This window comes from Anthonomus grandis, chromosome 13 (assembly GCF_022605725.1).
Source record: "Anthonomus grandis grandis chromosome 13, icAntGran1.3, whole genome shotgun sequence".
Taxonomy (NCBI): domain Eukaryota; kingdom Metazoa; phylum Arthropoda; class Insecta; order Coleoptera; family Curculionidae; genus Anthonomus; species Anthonomus grandis.
In genome coordinates, this window is record NC_065558.1 from 27,027,956 (window position 1) to 27,044,963 (window position 17,008).

General features: G+C 33.7%; 1 long non-coding RNA gene across 1 annotated transcript in view; it reads right to left on the minus strand.

Annotated features, from left to right (window-relative positions):
* Positions 1-3,953: 3,953 nt before the first annotated feature.
* Positions 3,954-17,008, minus strand: part of LOC126744126 (uncharacterized) — a 107,869-nt gene continuing 94,814 nt past the window's right edge. The window contains exons 2-3 of the long non-coding RNA XR_007663070.1: positions 6,074-6,787; positions 3,954-6,004 (exon numbers count right to left, since the gene is read on the minus strand). This is a non-coding gene — a long non-coding RNA (uncharacterized LOC126744126). The remainder of the gene's footprint in view (positions 6,005-6,073; positions 6,788-17,008) is intronic.

Genomic DNA, 17,008 nt, shown 5'->3' on the forward strand with positions numbered 1-17,008 from the left:
TTCTTTGGAGTCGGAATGTTCAATACGGCTGTCACCTTATCCGGGTCGACATGAAGTCCATCTTTATCGACAACATATCCTAAATACTTAAGTTCGGATCGACAGAATTTACACTTATCCTGAGAGAGTGTTATACCGGCTCTATGAAATCTCTGGAAAATCTCTTCCAAAACCTCTAAATGTTGCTGAAAAGTCTCAGAAATACAGATTACGTCATCTAAATAAACAAAGACATGTGGCTCCAAATCAGCTCCCAATAAGGTATCTACCAATCGCTGCCAAGTTGCAGGGGCATTCGTCAACCCAAATGGCATTCTCTTAAATCGATAAAGTCCCCGACCAGGGACAGAAAAACTAGTTTTATCACGTGAATGTTCATCAACCTCGATTTGCCAATATGCAGAGTTAACATCTAACGAAGTAAGATACTTTGCATTTCTTAATTTGTCCAAAATACTATCAATAAAAGGGATCGGATAAGCATCCTTAGCCGTAACAGAATTTAGTTTTCGATAGTCCACGCAAAATCTCCATTTACCATTACCTTTCGGTACTACTAAGGCAGGGAAAGACCAGGCAGATTGTGATGGCTCGATAATATCGAGTTGCAGCATGTTATCAACCTCCTCATCGATAATCTTTAGAGTGGCGGGTGAGTATCTATAAGGGCGCAAACGAATGGGTTGGGCATTACCAGTATTAATCTGATGCTTCACTAAATCTGTTCGACCAAGCTTACCACCCATTAAAGAAAAGTATTTTGAAGTCAATTTATCCAAGGCGGATCGCTGTTCTGGGGTTAAAGTTTCCTGAGGAATAATGGCTTCAGTGATACAGATGTCCTGAGACGGCACACCAAAATACCAACAACCATTTTGCAAATCAGGAACGACACCAACAGTTTTCCAAAAATCGGTACCCAATATCAATGGACAACTCAATTTCTCCACTACCAAAACACTGCAAACCGCTACCTTATCATACAAAACAATAGGTAAGTTAATTGCGCCAATCACTTTACTAGAACTATGATTTCCAAAATTGCACTGAGAAAAAGGTGATGATAACAATTGTATGTCTGAACGTTGTAATATATTCCATATGCTTAAACCAATAGCAGTAACATTTGCTCCAGAATCCAATAAGCCAATAAATTTCATACCAAATATCGAGACTTCGAGATGAGGACGATCATCACCCTTGCACTGTGCGAAGGCGTAATCTAGAATAGGGTAGCTGGGGTTACTAGTCGAGACCTTAGGAATCGAACTGATCTCTCGACTAACTAACAGTTCGCCCTTGGGTTTCCCGACCTACTACAATTTTGACATGAACGGGTAGTCACATTTTCCCGACCGCAACGGAAACAGTGTCGACGAAAGGGTTGTGGACAAGTACCACTCAAATGGCCAGTAACACGACAATTCCAACAAACCACCGGACCACGAGAATTCTGAAGGTGCGGTGAAGAATTCATTGTATGTACACGAGGGTTTCTTGGTCGCTGATACATCAACTCAGGCTCGGCGACATTATTAGGGTTTACTGGAGGAGGTTGCATGCGTTGAGTTCGCAATTGGATGTTCTCAATCTCTTGTGCTGCAAGTTCCAGCTCTGTGATGTTGGTGAAATTGTGAAGTGCAAGTTGATTTTGCAATGAGGGGAGCAAATTTCGGCGTATAATGCGAAGTTGCATTTCCTCGGATGGAGGTTCACGTAACTTTCGAAACAAGTTTCGCATTTGTGCAATAAAGATTACCGACTTCTCCACTGGACCTTGTGTCCTATTCCTTATATCACACCAAATATCCTCCTCATATTCTGACGATAAATAGGCAGACCTAAGTTTACATTTCAGTTCTTCCCATGACCTGATATCACTGCGTATAGATCTATACCAAGACAAGGCTGTGTCCGAAAATAAAATTACTGCACAATGCAGCAGCTGATTCCAAGATATTCCACAAGCAAAACCCAACTCCTCTACACGCTCAATAAAATTGGTAACACTACCAGAACCATCAAAATGTAACTGCCATTTTGAAATTGTTGAAAAGCTCTTAGCCAGATCATCGGAACCTAACGGAATCGTGACATCATTAGCATTAGCAGAAGTAAACACGGGTACATTCCGCTTCAAGGTGGAATTAGATTGTGGAGGAAAGGAATAGTTCCTCGATGGGGAATAATAAGAACACGTTATTGGGTTAACTGGATCCTGTGAAATAACGTTCGTAGAAGGAATGGTGTGAAGTGACTGAACTAAATGTGTCGAAGTGTGGTCACAAAAAGTTGGTGCTGTTCGAGTAAACGGAATTGAAGCAGGCCGAAACGAACAAGAGGGACCTGGATTTACAGATACCGTCGAAGGAATCACATTGGGTGAAAGATGCTGTGAGACTTCTGTCTGAGCTTGAGAAACAGGAAGAGGATGATCCAGAAGGGAGTCCTCTCCAGGGGAAGCCTCAATAGTAACCGGCACCTGCAAAATTTCCTCTACACTCATTGTCAAGGTTCTCTTAGCCATTTCTAACCTATCAATAATAGAATTTAGCTGAGTAGACAAACTCATTACTTCTTCAGAAAAATCAGGATGAAATTCTAATAACTTCTTGAAACGACCCTGGATATGTAAGGCCTTAGACCGCAACCTACTATACTCTTTATTAATATTTAATTCACTAAGACCTGAGATAGCACTTTCCAATAAATTACACTTTCCTGTACAAATATCAACTTCGTTATCAGGGTCCAATTCTATTACCTCAAACATCGGCAAGCTATTAAGTTTCTCTAATTTCAAATATAACCTTAAACGTTGACGCTTTTCAATAAGAGTACCAGCCGTGATAGCACCTCGAGATGATAGCTCATACTCAAGCTCGTCCAGCTCCAATTTATTTATATCCATTTTCCCCAAAAATATCTCCGCCAATAACACAAACAAAAAAAAATTAAAAAAAAAAATAAATTTTTTTCTTTTCTTTCCTTTTTTTTTTAAATTATAGTCCCCTGTATGTATTGTGTATTGTGATGTAACTTGAGCAACTAAGCCGCTAACAAGGTACGGTGCACACAGTGCAACCCACCCCGTTCCAAAAAAAATTAAAAAAAAAAAATCTGAAGTCCCGGGTTTGTACTGCCCCTAACCTACGTTAAAATCCCAATGACAGTATAAACGCTTTACTGAGTTGCAACACTAATCACTGTTAGTAAAACACCTCAGTAAGATTCCCCCCCAACCTAGAATAATTATACCTAATAATATATCTATAATAACAATATCTAATATAAAATACCTATCTAAATTTTATTTCTATAAGCTCTAAATATCTTTATACCTAAATCACTCTTAAAAAATCTCCAAATTCAGAAAAACAATTTGAAAACAATTTATATTTTCACAGTATTACAGTAAGCATGACCCAGCAGTGCCGATTTCCCCCTAGCCCAGCAAAAGAATTTCGCCCAAAAAAATTCAATTCGCCTCAAAGATTTACTATAAGTAATTTATTTAATTAGCCCTGTCTAGCTGAAACGTTACATTAAAAGAAAATCTTAACAAGTTATAATCCTAATTAGAAATGAAATGTAAGTAGATAAGTAATCTTCAAACTTTCAAACACCCTATAATATATTAAATCTACCAAAAGGAAATTAAATTAAAAAAAAAACTTTCAAAAGAAAAGTACTATATAAAAAAAAATGAAAATCCAATCTCCCCTTCCTTCCTTAATTTCCATAAATTTTTTTAAAAATATTTTTGTTGAGCCTTAGTATGGGTATGTTCTAATGGAAGACACCCCATACTGGTAAAAGAGCACTAAGTGGAATTTTACCACCACCAGCTAACTGTACAAAGTTAGTCTACCCATTGACTGAGTTGGACAACTCCAATGTTTCGCGCCACTGAGTCATCCAACTTTCGCCAAACGCCCACTTTGTAGAGCGGGTTTTTTTTTTTTTTTTTTTTTTTAAGCATCTAGTATATAAAATTAAAAAAAAAGTATATGGAAAGCAAAAGGAAAAGAAAAAAAAAACTCCCTATAATATAAGACAAGTTACTTGGAACCACTAATTGTTTCACCCTGTAGTACCAAAATAAGAAAAAAAAAATTTACTTCAAGTATCTTTTATACTACTTGTGTACACCACCCTGTATAATTCTATAATAAAATTAAATTAATTTAAAAAAAAAAATTCAGGGATTAAAGTCCACCCTGTATACCAACAAAATTCAATGAAGATTTATTAAATTGATTAAACAATAAAAGTTGACCCTGACCTTCCTATCAGTAAAACAAAATCCTATTTAAAAAAAATATTTAAAACAACCCTTATTAATAAGTATGTACTTGTATATGAAAACCACTAATAAGTCATATTCCTGCCTAAAATTAAATTATCAAGGTTTATAGAAAAATTCTCAAAATTATTTCTTGTAAGATACCAAAAAAAAACTAATTATTGTCAATAACAGGAAAGCTATATATAGTAAGGAATGCTATTCAATGTTATAGTCCCTACATATTTTATCTCTATACTGTCCATGCTCATATACCCAAGTCACAATAATCACAATATCACCATCACTATCTACTAAATCACCCCCCTGAAAGTTAAGACAATTCATGCTATCAGCCGGAGATAAAGAATGGAGAAAAAAAATATGTCAGTCATAAATTTAGAAAAATGAATTATAAAATATGTGAATATTTAACAAAAAAAAATGAAATGTTGCATTACACCACCTGTATGTTATGCACTGAAATGTCGATATTTAAAATAAAATACTGTTACATAACTTGCCATGAACATTAGCCACCGCCAAATTCAAAATTTACAATACATTAGAAAATAAAAAAAAGTATCAGAAACTTAGTTATCTTAACCTTTAAAAAATCATCACACCCAAAAGAATTTATCACAATTCCATGAAACTTCACCCCCAATTATCATCATATACCTAGCTATGAGAATTTTAAAACAACCCTAGAGAAGATGCAACAATACCCAATGTACAAAAAAATTATATCTATATATATATATTAAAATTGCTGAAATAAATTTAAATTTTTGTTTTATTAAAAGTGTCTTACCCCAAGATAAGCGAGGATGACCAATGACAACTTTTGACCAGAAAACTTTTTAAAATTTGGGCGCCATCTTGTTATGTTATAAATATTATCCCGGCAAGACTATCCGGTTTACAGGGGCTATTTCTAGGGAGTTGAGTTTGTTCGACAGTCTTGGTTTAAGAGTTCTAAACAACAAGAACAACTCCCTAGATCTGATAGGTTCCAGAAACCCTGTTAAATTTAAAAGATGGAACAAAACAAAAAAAAAAGAACCTATCAGGCCGGCTTCGTGGGTTCTCTGTATGGTCAGTTGCCTCAGTCACACTCACTCACTCAGTAGTAAAACACCTTAATTTAATTTAAATAGGGTGTTTATTAAAGTCTTCATACTCAATAGCTTAATTTATCAGAAACAAGGAGTTAAATCTACATGGTAAGTAAATATAAGTAAATATACAAGATGGTCTTAAAAAGGTAAACAAAAATAAATAAAAGATATATATATATATACAAGTTTATAACCCAAAGGTAGATACCTGAATTCGTCAGTGATCACTTCGGAAGCATTACATAATAAGGCGTAACATTGAATTGTTTTAATTTAGATAATTATACCATAAATATAGTTACTTATGTTTTAAATATTAAAATGAGAAAGTGATAATAAATTCATGTTAAATCATACAAAAAAAATCAAAAGAAGAATATGGTTAAGATTAAAAGAATGTGCTTACGGGTCAAGTTCCATGGTGTTCTTCTTTCGGGGGCGAGAGCCCGCGATGGGCAATTTTTCACCACATAGGGCTTACGGCATGATGTGTGTTGACGGGGCTAAGGGCGGCGAAATTATTTTTCAGGCTTCAGGGCGAAATCCTCATCACCGCTGGGTCACGGCTGGCGGTTTACACTGTCATATTTAAGGAGCCCTAAGAGAGATTTCGCAATGGAAACACGGAACACCAAATAAAATGTCACCAACGGTGAAAACTACTTACGAAGTTTCGAGAGGCATCAAACTACTAAAACCCATCCTGCTTCAAAAATATTTCGTTGAAACTGAAGAAACACTAATGCATTTTAGTTTTAGATGTTATTTTAACAAAAAAGGTGCTGGCGGAGAGAGATGATAATAGATTTATTTCAAACCTCTCTCCGTCACAGCGGGCAGCACGGTTCACTCTTGACGGATGCAGGAGCTGGAAAGACCCCCAGATGCGTCGCGGAACTGCTTAAGTAGTAGTCCAAAAGACGTCTGGGCGCAAGACCGGAGATTGAGGAACTTCACTCGTTACTTTATGGGTTTAGCCGCTATGGGCCCAACCAAAACCCATACATAGGTCACTAATAAGCAAACCATAGAGTGCCTAGTGGAAAGTACAATTACGGGCCAAATCGTAATAATTCGACACGCGGCGCCACTGGCGTCCGCTTTAGTAAACCGGTTGACCAATTCAATTGCCGTGAAATCTTCTCCATGCACAGCATATTGTAAACAATAACAAAGAATTAAAATGGTGATAATATTGATAGTGGTTTAATGAAAAATATTGGCGAATTCCATTAAGAGTCGAAGGCAATTGTAATTATGGTGGGTGTCTCAGTTTTGAAAGAAAAATTTAGAATAAAGTCATTTTTAAATATTTTAACCAAATGAATAAAAGTTAGGATTCTCCAGATCCCGTCTAAAGCGTAATTAATCCTGCAACACACTGGTCAAAAAATACATTTATTACATTGACTTCATTGACAACCTTCACTACAACTAACTGAAGCCGGTGGTTATAACAGTGAATGTAAGGAATACTTCTTTGAATCTCTTTTTGCATAAGAGCAGAAACTCCACCTTTTTACCACTCATGACGCATGTAAGCAATGTAAACCATGGTACATCAGAATTTTTTACATCATTTACTATGATTTCACGTACTATTTCAGCTAATATTCCTATAATTTCATTTTGTATCTCAGGAGACGTCTACTTTGCGTTTTTGGGGATATGTTTATTTGCCCCTCCAAGAAGTTTATCCTTTTTAAGAGTATAATCAAAAAGACTAGCAAAATAAACCTCGCTCTTTGCTTCTTCCACAACATAGCTTCCTCACATAGCAAGTTCGTGGACTGCTAAAAACTGTATGATCTCAGCGATTGATTTTACATAATATCGATATTTTTCAAGCAACTCGCTATTACTAAGTGTTGAAACTGCAGTGCCTGTTAAGTCCCGAGAAGATCGTTCTTTCCACATAATCATAGCTCTTAAATGTGGGGTATAAATGCAAAACGCGACATGTCCATTAGATTACAATTTGAGAAAACTAAAAAAAACCTTTTTCGAGGTTTTCATTGCTTTATTGAAATAAGTTTTAATTATTGTTTAAAACTGAATTGTTAAATATGTCTACCCTACCGTTTTGATGAATGCATAATCATTAGGCTTCTTTTAATTTAGAGCTATATTTTGGACATGTCGCATTCTGAAACTAAGGCTTGGACATGTCTTATTTTGCACACAACAATTGAGCAGAGCAATGATAAACCCAACTTACTAAAATTATTAGCTCCCGTTTTTTATTAGGAAAAAAACCAAGTCACTTAGAAAAACTTTATTAAAATAAAAAAAACTTTTACAAAAACTTATTTTTAGATATTAATTTCTTCGTCACTTATTATTTCATTTTCATCGGCATCAACCTGCCTTTCAAAATTATTTTCTACATTGCTGTCGAAAATATTTTTGAAATAACCTAATGCTTCGTTTGATTTCCATTCATCCCCGTAGTGAGTCTTTAATAAGTTTGAAATGCTTTTAATTTTATCTTCTTTTATTCTCAGTCCAACTTGGAGTGTTTTAGGCCTTACTGCTTCAATTCGCTTCCCTTTTCTACAAATATTATAGATAATATAGATTTAAACCAAAACGCACGAAAAACACGACCATTATTTTGTTTTGGATATTCTTTTAGGATAATTTGCTTTATAGGTTCACCTGTTTTTGGCAGATCAGTAACTTGCATGTTAAGACCCTGTCCCTGTGCTTTTGAAGAGTTTGTCAAGCTTTTTCCGTCGGTAGAGCAGCCAGGCTCAGTACCAATCGGGGAAGTATCATCGCCATCAAGAGGTCGTTTTTTAGTGGTCAAAAATTTTCTTATGTCCATTCTAAATACCTTTCGCACTTTAAAAAAACAAGCTTTGATTTGATTGCGGAGCAAAAATATATAATTAACAATTCCGAACCGAAATAATATAAAAAACCGAAACGTGCTTTAAAAAATACAACGACAGAAATCTAACTACGCCGTCCGCCGAGATGCAAGTGCAAAAAATACTGAGAATAGGAAATGTATAGTCGTTCGTCCTAGCGCCGTCGCCGCCGCGTCGTCGCGCGGGGAATTGCAGTGTTGGCAACTGGGGAATTACCCGTTTTGCGGAAATTTTTTATTTAAAAGGGAAAAGTAAGCTTTAAACAGGAATACTTTAAATTTAGTTTAAATTACCAACAAAATTCAACCTTTTTGCTAATAAGTTCCTGGTAGGTAGAGAATGTTTTTTTTTTATTTTTTAAATTTAATTTTTGTTAAAAATAATTTTTTTACTAGGGCGGTCGTTTTGCCTGCCAGGGCGGCGCACAGTGACGACTTTTGCTAATCTAGGGGAACAAAAGTATTACTTTGTAATAGACACAATTTTTGTGTGCCAAATTTATATTTTATGCATATATTAGTAAAGAGAAGTAATTTTTAAGCAGTACCGTGCGCAGGGGGCAAGCCCTCCCCCCTCCTAGTGCTCAAAAATTAACTCTTTTAAAAAGCAAATCCCTCCAATACTTTTTGGGTATATAATAGTTAGGTTATTTTAAAAAAATACCCAACGACCCCCCCCCCCTCCCCCCTGAAACACCCCTCCCAGAACCACTGTTTTACGCTTACATTTTTTTAATATAAAACAAAAAATATCTCAATATTTTTTTTATTAATTGAAAATATTCTAAGCTGTCTTTAAAGATCTGTATTGTAGTATTCAAGTATTTCTAATTAAAATAAATTAGATAATAATTATTCTTTTGCTTACATATTACAAAAAAGATAAATATTTTCTTAAGTCTAAACACAAATTAAAAATTGGCTACAAAATTTTGGTTTGAAAACAATAGATACTTGAATAGTATGTAAAATAAATTAAATAGTTATTCTGCACATATAAAAAAAAGTTCAATAAAAATTAAAGACTTAATCAGTCTCACTGTCACTATTATTATCGCTATCGATATCGCTCTCATAAATTCTTTCCAATTCCATATCTGGGGCTTTTAAAAGACCCAAAGCCTCAGGTGAAAACTGTTTTAAAGGTTTACTAGTTTTATTTCTAAAGCTATTTATTACTGGATCTGATGCCACTAAAAGATGATGCATTAAATCCTGCATTGTAGCTTTCCTGGAAAATTTTCTGGTGTTGTATTCTCGCACTTTCTTAATATCTTTATGCATGCACTCTTGCGCATCTTCGGATAGTTGTCCAATTGGGATTAACGCATTTTTTATGATGGCTGAGCCATGTACCAAGATTTTATGCACAGTCACCGGCAAATAGTACCAACTGTAGTGTTCTAAGTACATAGCTAGAGTTCGGTCTGCATAAATCTGATATTTTTCTGGATCAATTTCAAACCCAGAGGATAGTACCTGAAGAAGTATTGCAAATTTTTTTATTAACTCCAGGTTCACTCCAGTAATTAGGCTTGAAGTTTCAGGATTGTCGAAGAATTTACGGGCCGTATTCCCGTCATTACTGGATCCGAAACCCTGCTTTACAGTGTCAACCAAAATATTTAATTCTTGTTTAAATCTTTTTTGCACTTGTTCTTTTTTCTTGTTTGCTATTTCTTTATCACTTCCTTTTGCTTGCCATTTTTTGAATTCTAATCTGTAAGATATTTTAAGAAGACATACCATTGTTCTGATTCGTGCATGTAAAGAAGATATACCAAAACTATATACTTCTGACTTGGCTTGTTTATTTAAAAATTTGTTTGGGTCATTCATTTCTTTCGGTCCACAGCCACAAATATAGCACTTTTGTGATGCAATGTGCAAAAGGGAATTACAAATTTTTGTGTCAACCATGGTAAAGGAAAGATTTGGTGTAATTCTTACAGTATTATTATTTTCGAGATCATAAGAACATTTTTTTAACTGTGAAATTTGCGATTTAATCTTGTCTGTTTCAGTTATAATAAGTCCTTCGGTTTCTTTTTTTTGCAAAAGCTTAACTGGTCTGCAGAATCGGGTGCTTGCTGGAGTCGGATTTTGCCATAAAATATGTTGTTTGCCCTCTGACTCATAAGATAATCGAATTGGAACAAGGGAAATTACAAAAATTGCACTGTCATCTTCATTTTCGCAATTTTCCATTAAATAACGTTGCTTGTAGTTAGTATAACCACTGCTTCCATCGCAACCCCATTTTAACAAAAGTTGCAGTTCAGCATCACCATTGCAAAATTGATTAAGAACTTCATTCTGAACGGTACAAAGCCTATTTATGGTATGATCCAACAGCGATTGCAGAATGATTTCTGCAGAAATGTCTGTCACGGTAATATTTTCAGGATAACAATTTTTTTTTGCCTCAATTATACCTTTATCATACGAGGGTAACAGTTTTATACCACGACCTTTTAGTTTTTGATAGACGCTTATATAGGACCTCCTGCTCATTTTACCATCTAAGAACATGGCCAATGCCTCATTCTTTGAGAAATTTTCAAAATTATTATTAGTTGAAGTCCTTTGCTCGGCTTTTTTTAGTGCTGTGGCAGCGGTATTTCGTTCAGAGGCAACCTTTCTTACTATCAAAGCAGCATCCCTTTTTCCCTCTGCATAAAGTTTCACTTGTGCCGCATACAAAATTTCTTCTCTTGAGTGCGACTGGAGTAATCCTTCTATTTTTTTTCTTTTATTTTTTTTACAAAGTTCTTCAAAATTTTTCTGTGGTCTTCCCATTTTTGAGGTTGATGGTTGTTCAGCTTGCTCAGCATTCAAATCAAAATTTATTTGTTGATTAAGCCAATTGAAGTTTAATTCTAGAAATTTTTTTTCAATTCGATAACTTTTTTCCCACTTTTCAGCAAATTTGTATCCTAACTTTTTTAGCTTTTCCTTAATTGAATTTTCTGAGTCTTCTGGAAGCATATCCACATTATATCTTGACAGAAAATATGTATACATTGCTTCATTTTTGATATCTTTTGATTTCTCGGTGCGCCAAGCATCAAACAGGTTTCTGTGAGTAATGACAACCTCATCTAAAAATTTAGAAAAAAAACAAAGTTGCAAAAAGTTGCAAATTTTTATTTTTGTATTTGAAAGAACATTGCCGAGGGACCATATAAATTTTTTTAATTTTACTGGAATCTGCTGGACTCAAAATATATGACTAGTTGTAATCAATTTGTTAAAATTTAAAAAATTTTGACATATCTAATAAAAAAAATTAAAATCTTATATAACGCTACTCAAATTTTAAAAAAATCATACTGTTTGCAAAAGTACATACCTACATCCATTTTATAAAATAGGAACCGAAACAACAAACCAATACACTTTTCACTACGAGCCTTTTACAACTACTTGAAATTGCAAATAAAAACTGCTATAACATAAACACTTCAGAAATGCTTTACATTCTTATCAATTAAACCGATAAGAACTTATAATTTTTTGCTTTTTCGTTTGGATTCATGCGAGTTCGGCATATTTTTAAAATATTTCGAGCAAAAATTAAATGAACTATTTTTTCTAAAAAAATACTTTTGTTCCCCTAGATTGCCAAAAGTAGTCACTGTGCGGCGCCCTGATCCGCCATATTGTAGCTATGGCCCTGTGCAGCGGATGGTGAACGTTACGACCATCTCATCGATGAACTGCAAAAGAACGACAATAAATTGTCTCAAAGTGTAATGAACCAAAACTCCTTAATCTTTAGTGTTATAAAGAAATTTAACAACAGAATTTTACAAATAGCTAAGCGTTAAGAAATGTTGGAATTCCGGATAAATCAAATAGCTGATGTTCTAAAAGATTTTGATCATACTTAGAATTCTAATAGTATTAGAAACATTCTTGATGCTCTTGTTAATGTTTATGAATTTATAGATTCTACGTTACAAGAGTTAGAAAACTATAACTTTTGCTAAACTTAAAACGATGCATCCTAGTATTATTAAAACCACAGATCTATTTACCGAATTAAAACAATTAGAACAACGAGTAGGTTCTAATCAACTACCAATAAAAATTGAACTTGAGAACATGCTTTTAATAGAAAAAATAATAAAAATAAGCTCTTACATTCTAAATAATAGAATTACATTTATCCTACATGTTCCCGTAACATTTAACGAAAATTTTGAGATATTTCACTTATATGCTGCCCCTGTCCTTGTACAGAGTCGGTTTAAGGTTATATTACCGCGAAGTAGAAGGTAATATATAATAAAAAACAAATTGCATTACGCATATCAAAGCCAGGCTTGTCAAGAAGTCTCTACATAGCTGTTCCTTTGTGACAAATCTAATCTACAAGATGTTCAGGAATCTAGCCCTTGCGAACTCCAACTGCTGTCCTATGTCAAAAGCACTTCCATATGTAGCCAGATACAAGTCGTTCTTAACCACATCATAATTAACCAGTTATCTAGCTCAAACAACTGGTTATTTGCCTTACCAAAAGAAGCACTAGTTCTACTGAAATGCCAAGCACAAGAAGAAGAGGTTCAGTTTATGGGATCCTATATGGTTAATATTCCGAACAACTCTTTGGCCAAGGTCAACGAACTTATCATTACTAACGATGATAAACCCACAAACTTCAGCCCACAACCACTACTATTTCCAGATCTAAACAAGATCAATGAACCATTGCTACTACTAAACTTAAGTTTCACATCAACCGATGTAAAGCTAGATGAACTTCAGGAGTTGCAGAACCAGATAGTTGCAATTGACCCTTCACCAGAATTCTCCAGAGTAGCCGCTGTACCATCATTTTGGACAATCCTTATCTATATCATGTTGGTAACTGGGATTAGCTACCTATGTTATGCCAAATTGAGAAAAAGATACTGTACCCAGAAAAAATGCCAAGAGGACAACCAGCAGTCGATCCAGCTTCCTTAGCAGTAGAGCTGTCACTAGGGGTGGAGGAGTTATGTCACAGTCCCTTATGGAGAATGCTGATCATTGCTTATGCTTAACTTGTTCTTTTACTCATATAAATATCCACCATTTGTAATTTAGTCAGTTGAAATTGTAGCTACGCTAAGTTTGTACGAAATAAATATTGTATTTTTTTAAAAAGGAGTTTGGCATATTCGAATAGTTAACTCACTACCTTTATTGACAGCTTTATGGTATGCTTCGGGCTGTATTTTATACTGAATTTGCAGTATCCCAAGACCATAGCTATAACTCTTGAAATGGTGCAAAGATTTCATCTAAAAATACACCCAGATTCTGGAACCAGGGGCAAAACTGCTTCAAAATGTAAAGTATTAACCCTTATGAAAAATCTGTCAATGTTTTCTCCTAATCTTCTTATTTTCAACCTTAAAAAAGTTTTATTTTTTAAAATGCAAATTAGAATTTAGGAATTAATATTTAAGTTATTTGTGTACTTAAAATCCAAACAAAAAATACCGGTTTTATGTATTAAGTAAAAATTATTGTTTTCTACCCTTACCCTTTTGCTCTTTGGTAAACAAGTAGTGATGTATCAAGTGTGACAAAGTAGATTTATTATGACAAATAGCAATTTTTTAATTAGATGTCAATATTCAAATTATCTTGCTATCAAATTATGTGCGTATATAAAGGGTGATTTAAAAAAAACTATTTCATTTTAAATACGTGATAGCGGAGAAAGAAAGGAGTACATTTAAACCTAATGACCTCCATCTTATGTTTTCGGAGATATGGACCGTTGAAGATTGATTTTTGCATCGTTGACATACTATAAAATCCGACTAATAGTTTAAGTTCCAAGTTCACACTTCCTTATCTTAACTTTTAACCTATTTACTTATATAAAGTTTAACTGCTGCCAATCGTCAAAATGTTTTTTTTTGTAAAGCAGAAAATTTTTGCTCGCTTTTTTTAAAAGGCAACTGCACCTTCTTCAATTTTATAGAAGTTGATAGGTTTTAAAAGGTTATGATAGAAAAGCGTAAACGTTTTTTCTTCTTTCTAAAATTATCAGATTTATAATACCATATCAAATGTGCAAAAATCTTAATATTAAAATGTCAATATCTCAGAATCCATGGGACTGGGTGAGCATAGTTAGGGTTAAATATGTTCCTTTTATTCTCTTCTATCACACTTTTAAAAGAATTGGTCAAACTTGTAAGCAACCACGTATACTATATTCTTGTAGACTAGAAGTCATTGGACAGTAATGTTATTTTACGAGTAATGTTATTTATTGCTTGATTTTCTACTTTGTAATTTGTTACATTAATTTTTACCGTAAAATAAAACATAAATGTTTATACAGATTCCGGTAAGTACAGTTCTCGAGAGTATGTACCGAAATCTGTAAAATACAAATGTTTTATTTAGAAAAAAAAGTATATATCTTTGATTATTTTTCCTTTTTGCCAATTATTGAAACAAAGATCCTGGCGTTATATTTCTTGGGTTAATATTTGCATTTTTTTGGTATATTTATAGAATACGCAAAGAAAACGTGTTCAAACACTGTTTTTTTTTTATTTAGTGTTAGATATTTGGTTTTGTGTATTTTCGAAATGTTCGATATCTTGTTTAACTGTTTCTGTTTTGTTGGTATTGCATATAATTAAGACTGCCTGGAGACTGATTTATTTGTATGTTTATTTCATTTACCATTTTAATAAACGTTTTTAAAATAAAATGAATTTTTACTATTCCTAAAATTCAAAATGTTTATTATAAGCTTGGTATAGTTAGTCACATTCAGTTCTGCAAAAATTGTTTATAATGGTGTTCAGTTTGTAAGAAAAATTATTAGGTTCGGCAACGCCGCTTCAGTCATGTGAAGGCTGGTGGTTCAGCAGTCTCCGCGTTCCGCGCTCTTTATCCGTCTCTTCTACCGCCGTCGGCCATCGTGTACGCAATACAATAAATACAGTCCGCTTAGAAACAAAAGTAATTGGCTTTTATTTACTTGAAAGTTAATTAAATTAGTACAAGTCTAAGAGAAAATAACTCAGTCCATAAGGGTTGAATGAAATGGTATGCGATAAAATTTCATAAAAATGCTAACGATAGCTTGTAAGACTAGTTTAAAGCTCATCAAACTATATGTAACAAGCATTTTAAGTTTTTAAAAGGTAGGGTAACGGGTACAGTTATTGGCCAGTTAAGCAATGTTCCTGTGTTGAATAGAGAAAATAATAAAAACAATTTAGAATAAATGTTTTATTTAGTTTAAAGCATCGAGGACACATAAGGAAATAACTCAAATAAAAAATTATTAACTAAAGATAACAAATAAAAAAAATATTTAATTAAAGAGATCCTGATAAAAACTACAGTCATTGGCCAGCCTTATATAGTTATCAGCCATGCGTTTGGACAGTAATTGGCCATTTATAACTAGAGATACAAACATAAGTAGATATTCTAAAAACAAAAATATCTAAATACCTACAAGTAGTATAAAATCTATAACTAAACATTATAAAACTTCTTAAATGTATCTTATGATTAAAATAATATAAGAATATAGAATAAAGAAAATATCATGAAATTAACAGGTACGTACGTCTTAAATTAGTAAAAAATGCTTACAATTTTTTATGAAATGTTATTATTTATGTTCCGTACAAATATGACCTGTGTTATTATCCTTATATACTTTAGTTTATTTATGTTGGCTTGTTGTTGCAATAGTTTGGGAAATAATTGTATGTATGCGCTCGCGTCAATATATTTATAATTTGTTATTTTGCCTATTCTTATTGCGCCTGGGTCAACCAGGCTTTCATGGTACGCAGTACCATTTGGCGCTCCCCACCAAAAAAAATGTGTATATATGGAACGGAGAGCGGACCGAGTCGCCCGAATTATTGGCGACAGAGAACACCAATTAAGGTAAATTTCGCACCTTTTCGTAACAATTTTGGTTTTACGGTCTTTCGAAGTTGGAAATACATATTCCTACGCGATAATTAAACCTCGCCGGATAAGTGTAAAAACATTGATCCTTTCGCGCCGGATATGAACTAGAAATTCGGGAAAAACTGCCTTTTCTGCCTATAATATTGCACGTGCTGAGTGAATATTTTCGTTGTGGCCTGGCTCTCTTTGTCGTAATCGGATAAGTTGCTGGAATTCCTATAATATACGGAGAACGGAAAAGCCGAGAAGATCCCAGGTAAAGATTAGGCAAATTTCCTTTTAAATTCGTTTGTTAAAAATACATTTTTTTTTGTTGTTTTCGAAAGTTCAGACATACAATTTACCTAATATCTATTGGATTGAAATGATTATTAGCTAAATTTATTACATAAAAAAGTAAAATAATAACTATAAAAATTTTATTGAAGGTCACGCTAAAATCCATAGTTATAATCTTGGGCACTAAATTCGCTGGTACCAGGTATTTGACCTTCGAATTTTTGTTAGGTTTTTAATAGCAATTACAGGTATTCGATGTACGGTACTTGACACTTATACGTTACCAGTATTCTTGCTACTTGTTTTGATGCGTGGAAATAATTTTTTGACCCTAAACGGTTTAATTTAATTTTGAACGTCCTTGCAAGCAACTGACAGCTATTTGTTTACGCTTGGCTTGTTTAATTTTGGCCGTAAATAAATAGTAAAACGGGATTATTATTTGGTTTTTCAATTTAATTTAATTTTTTTAAAAATTAAACTGGTTGCACATGC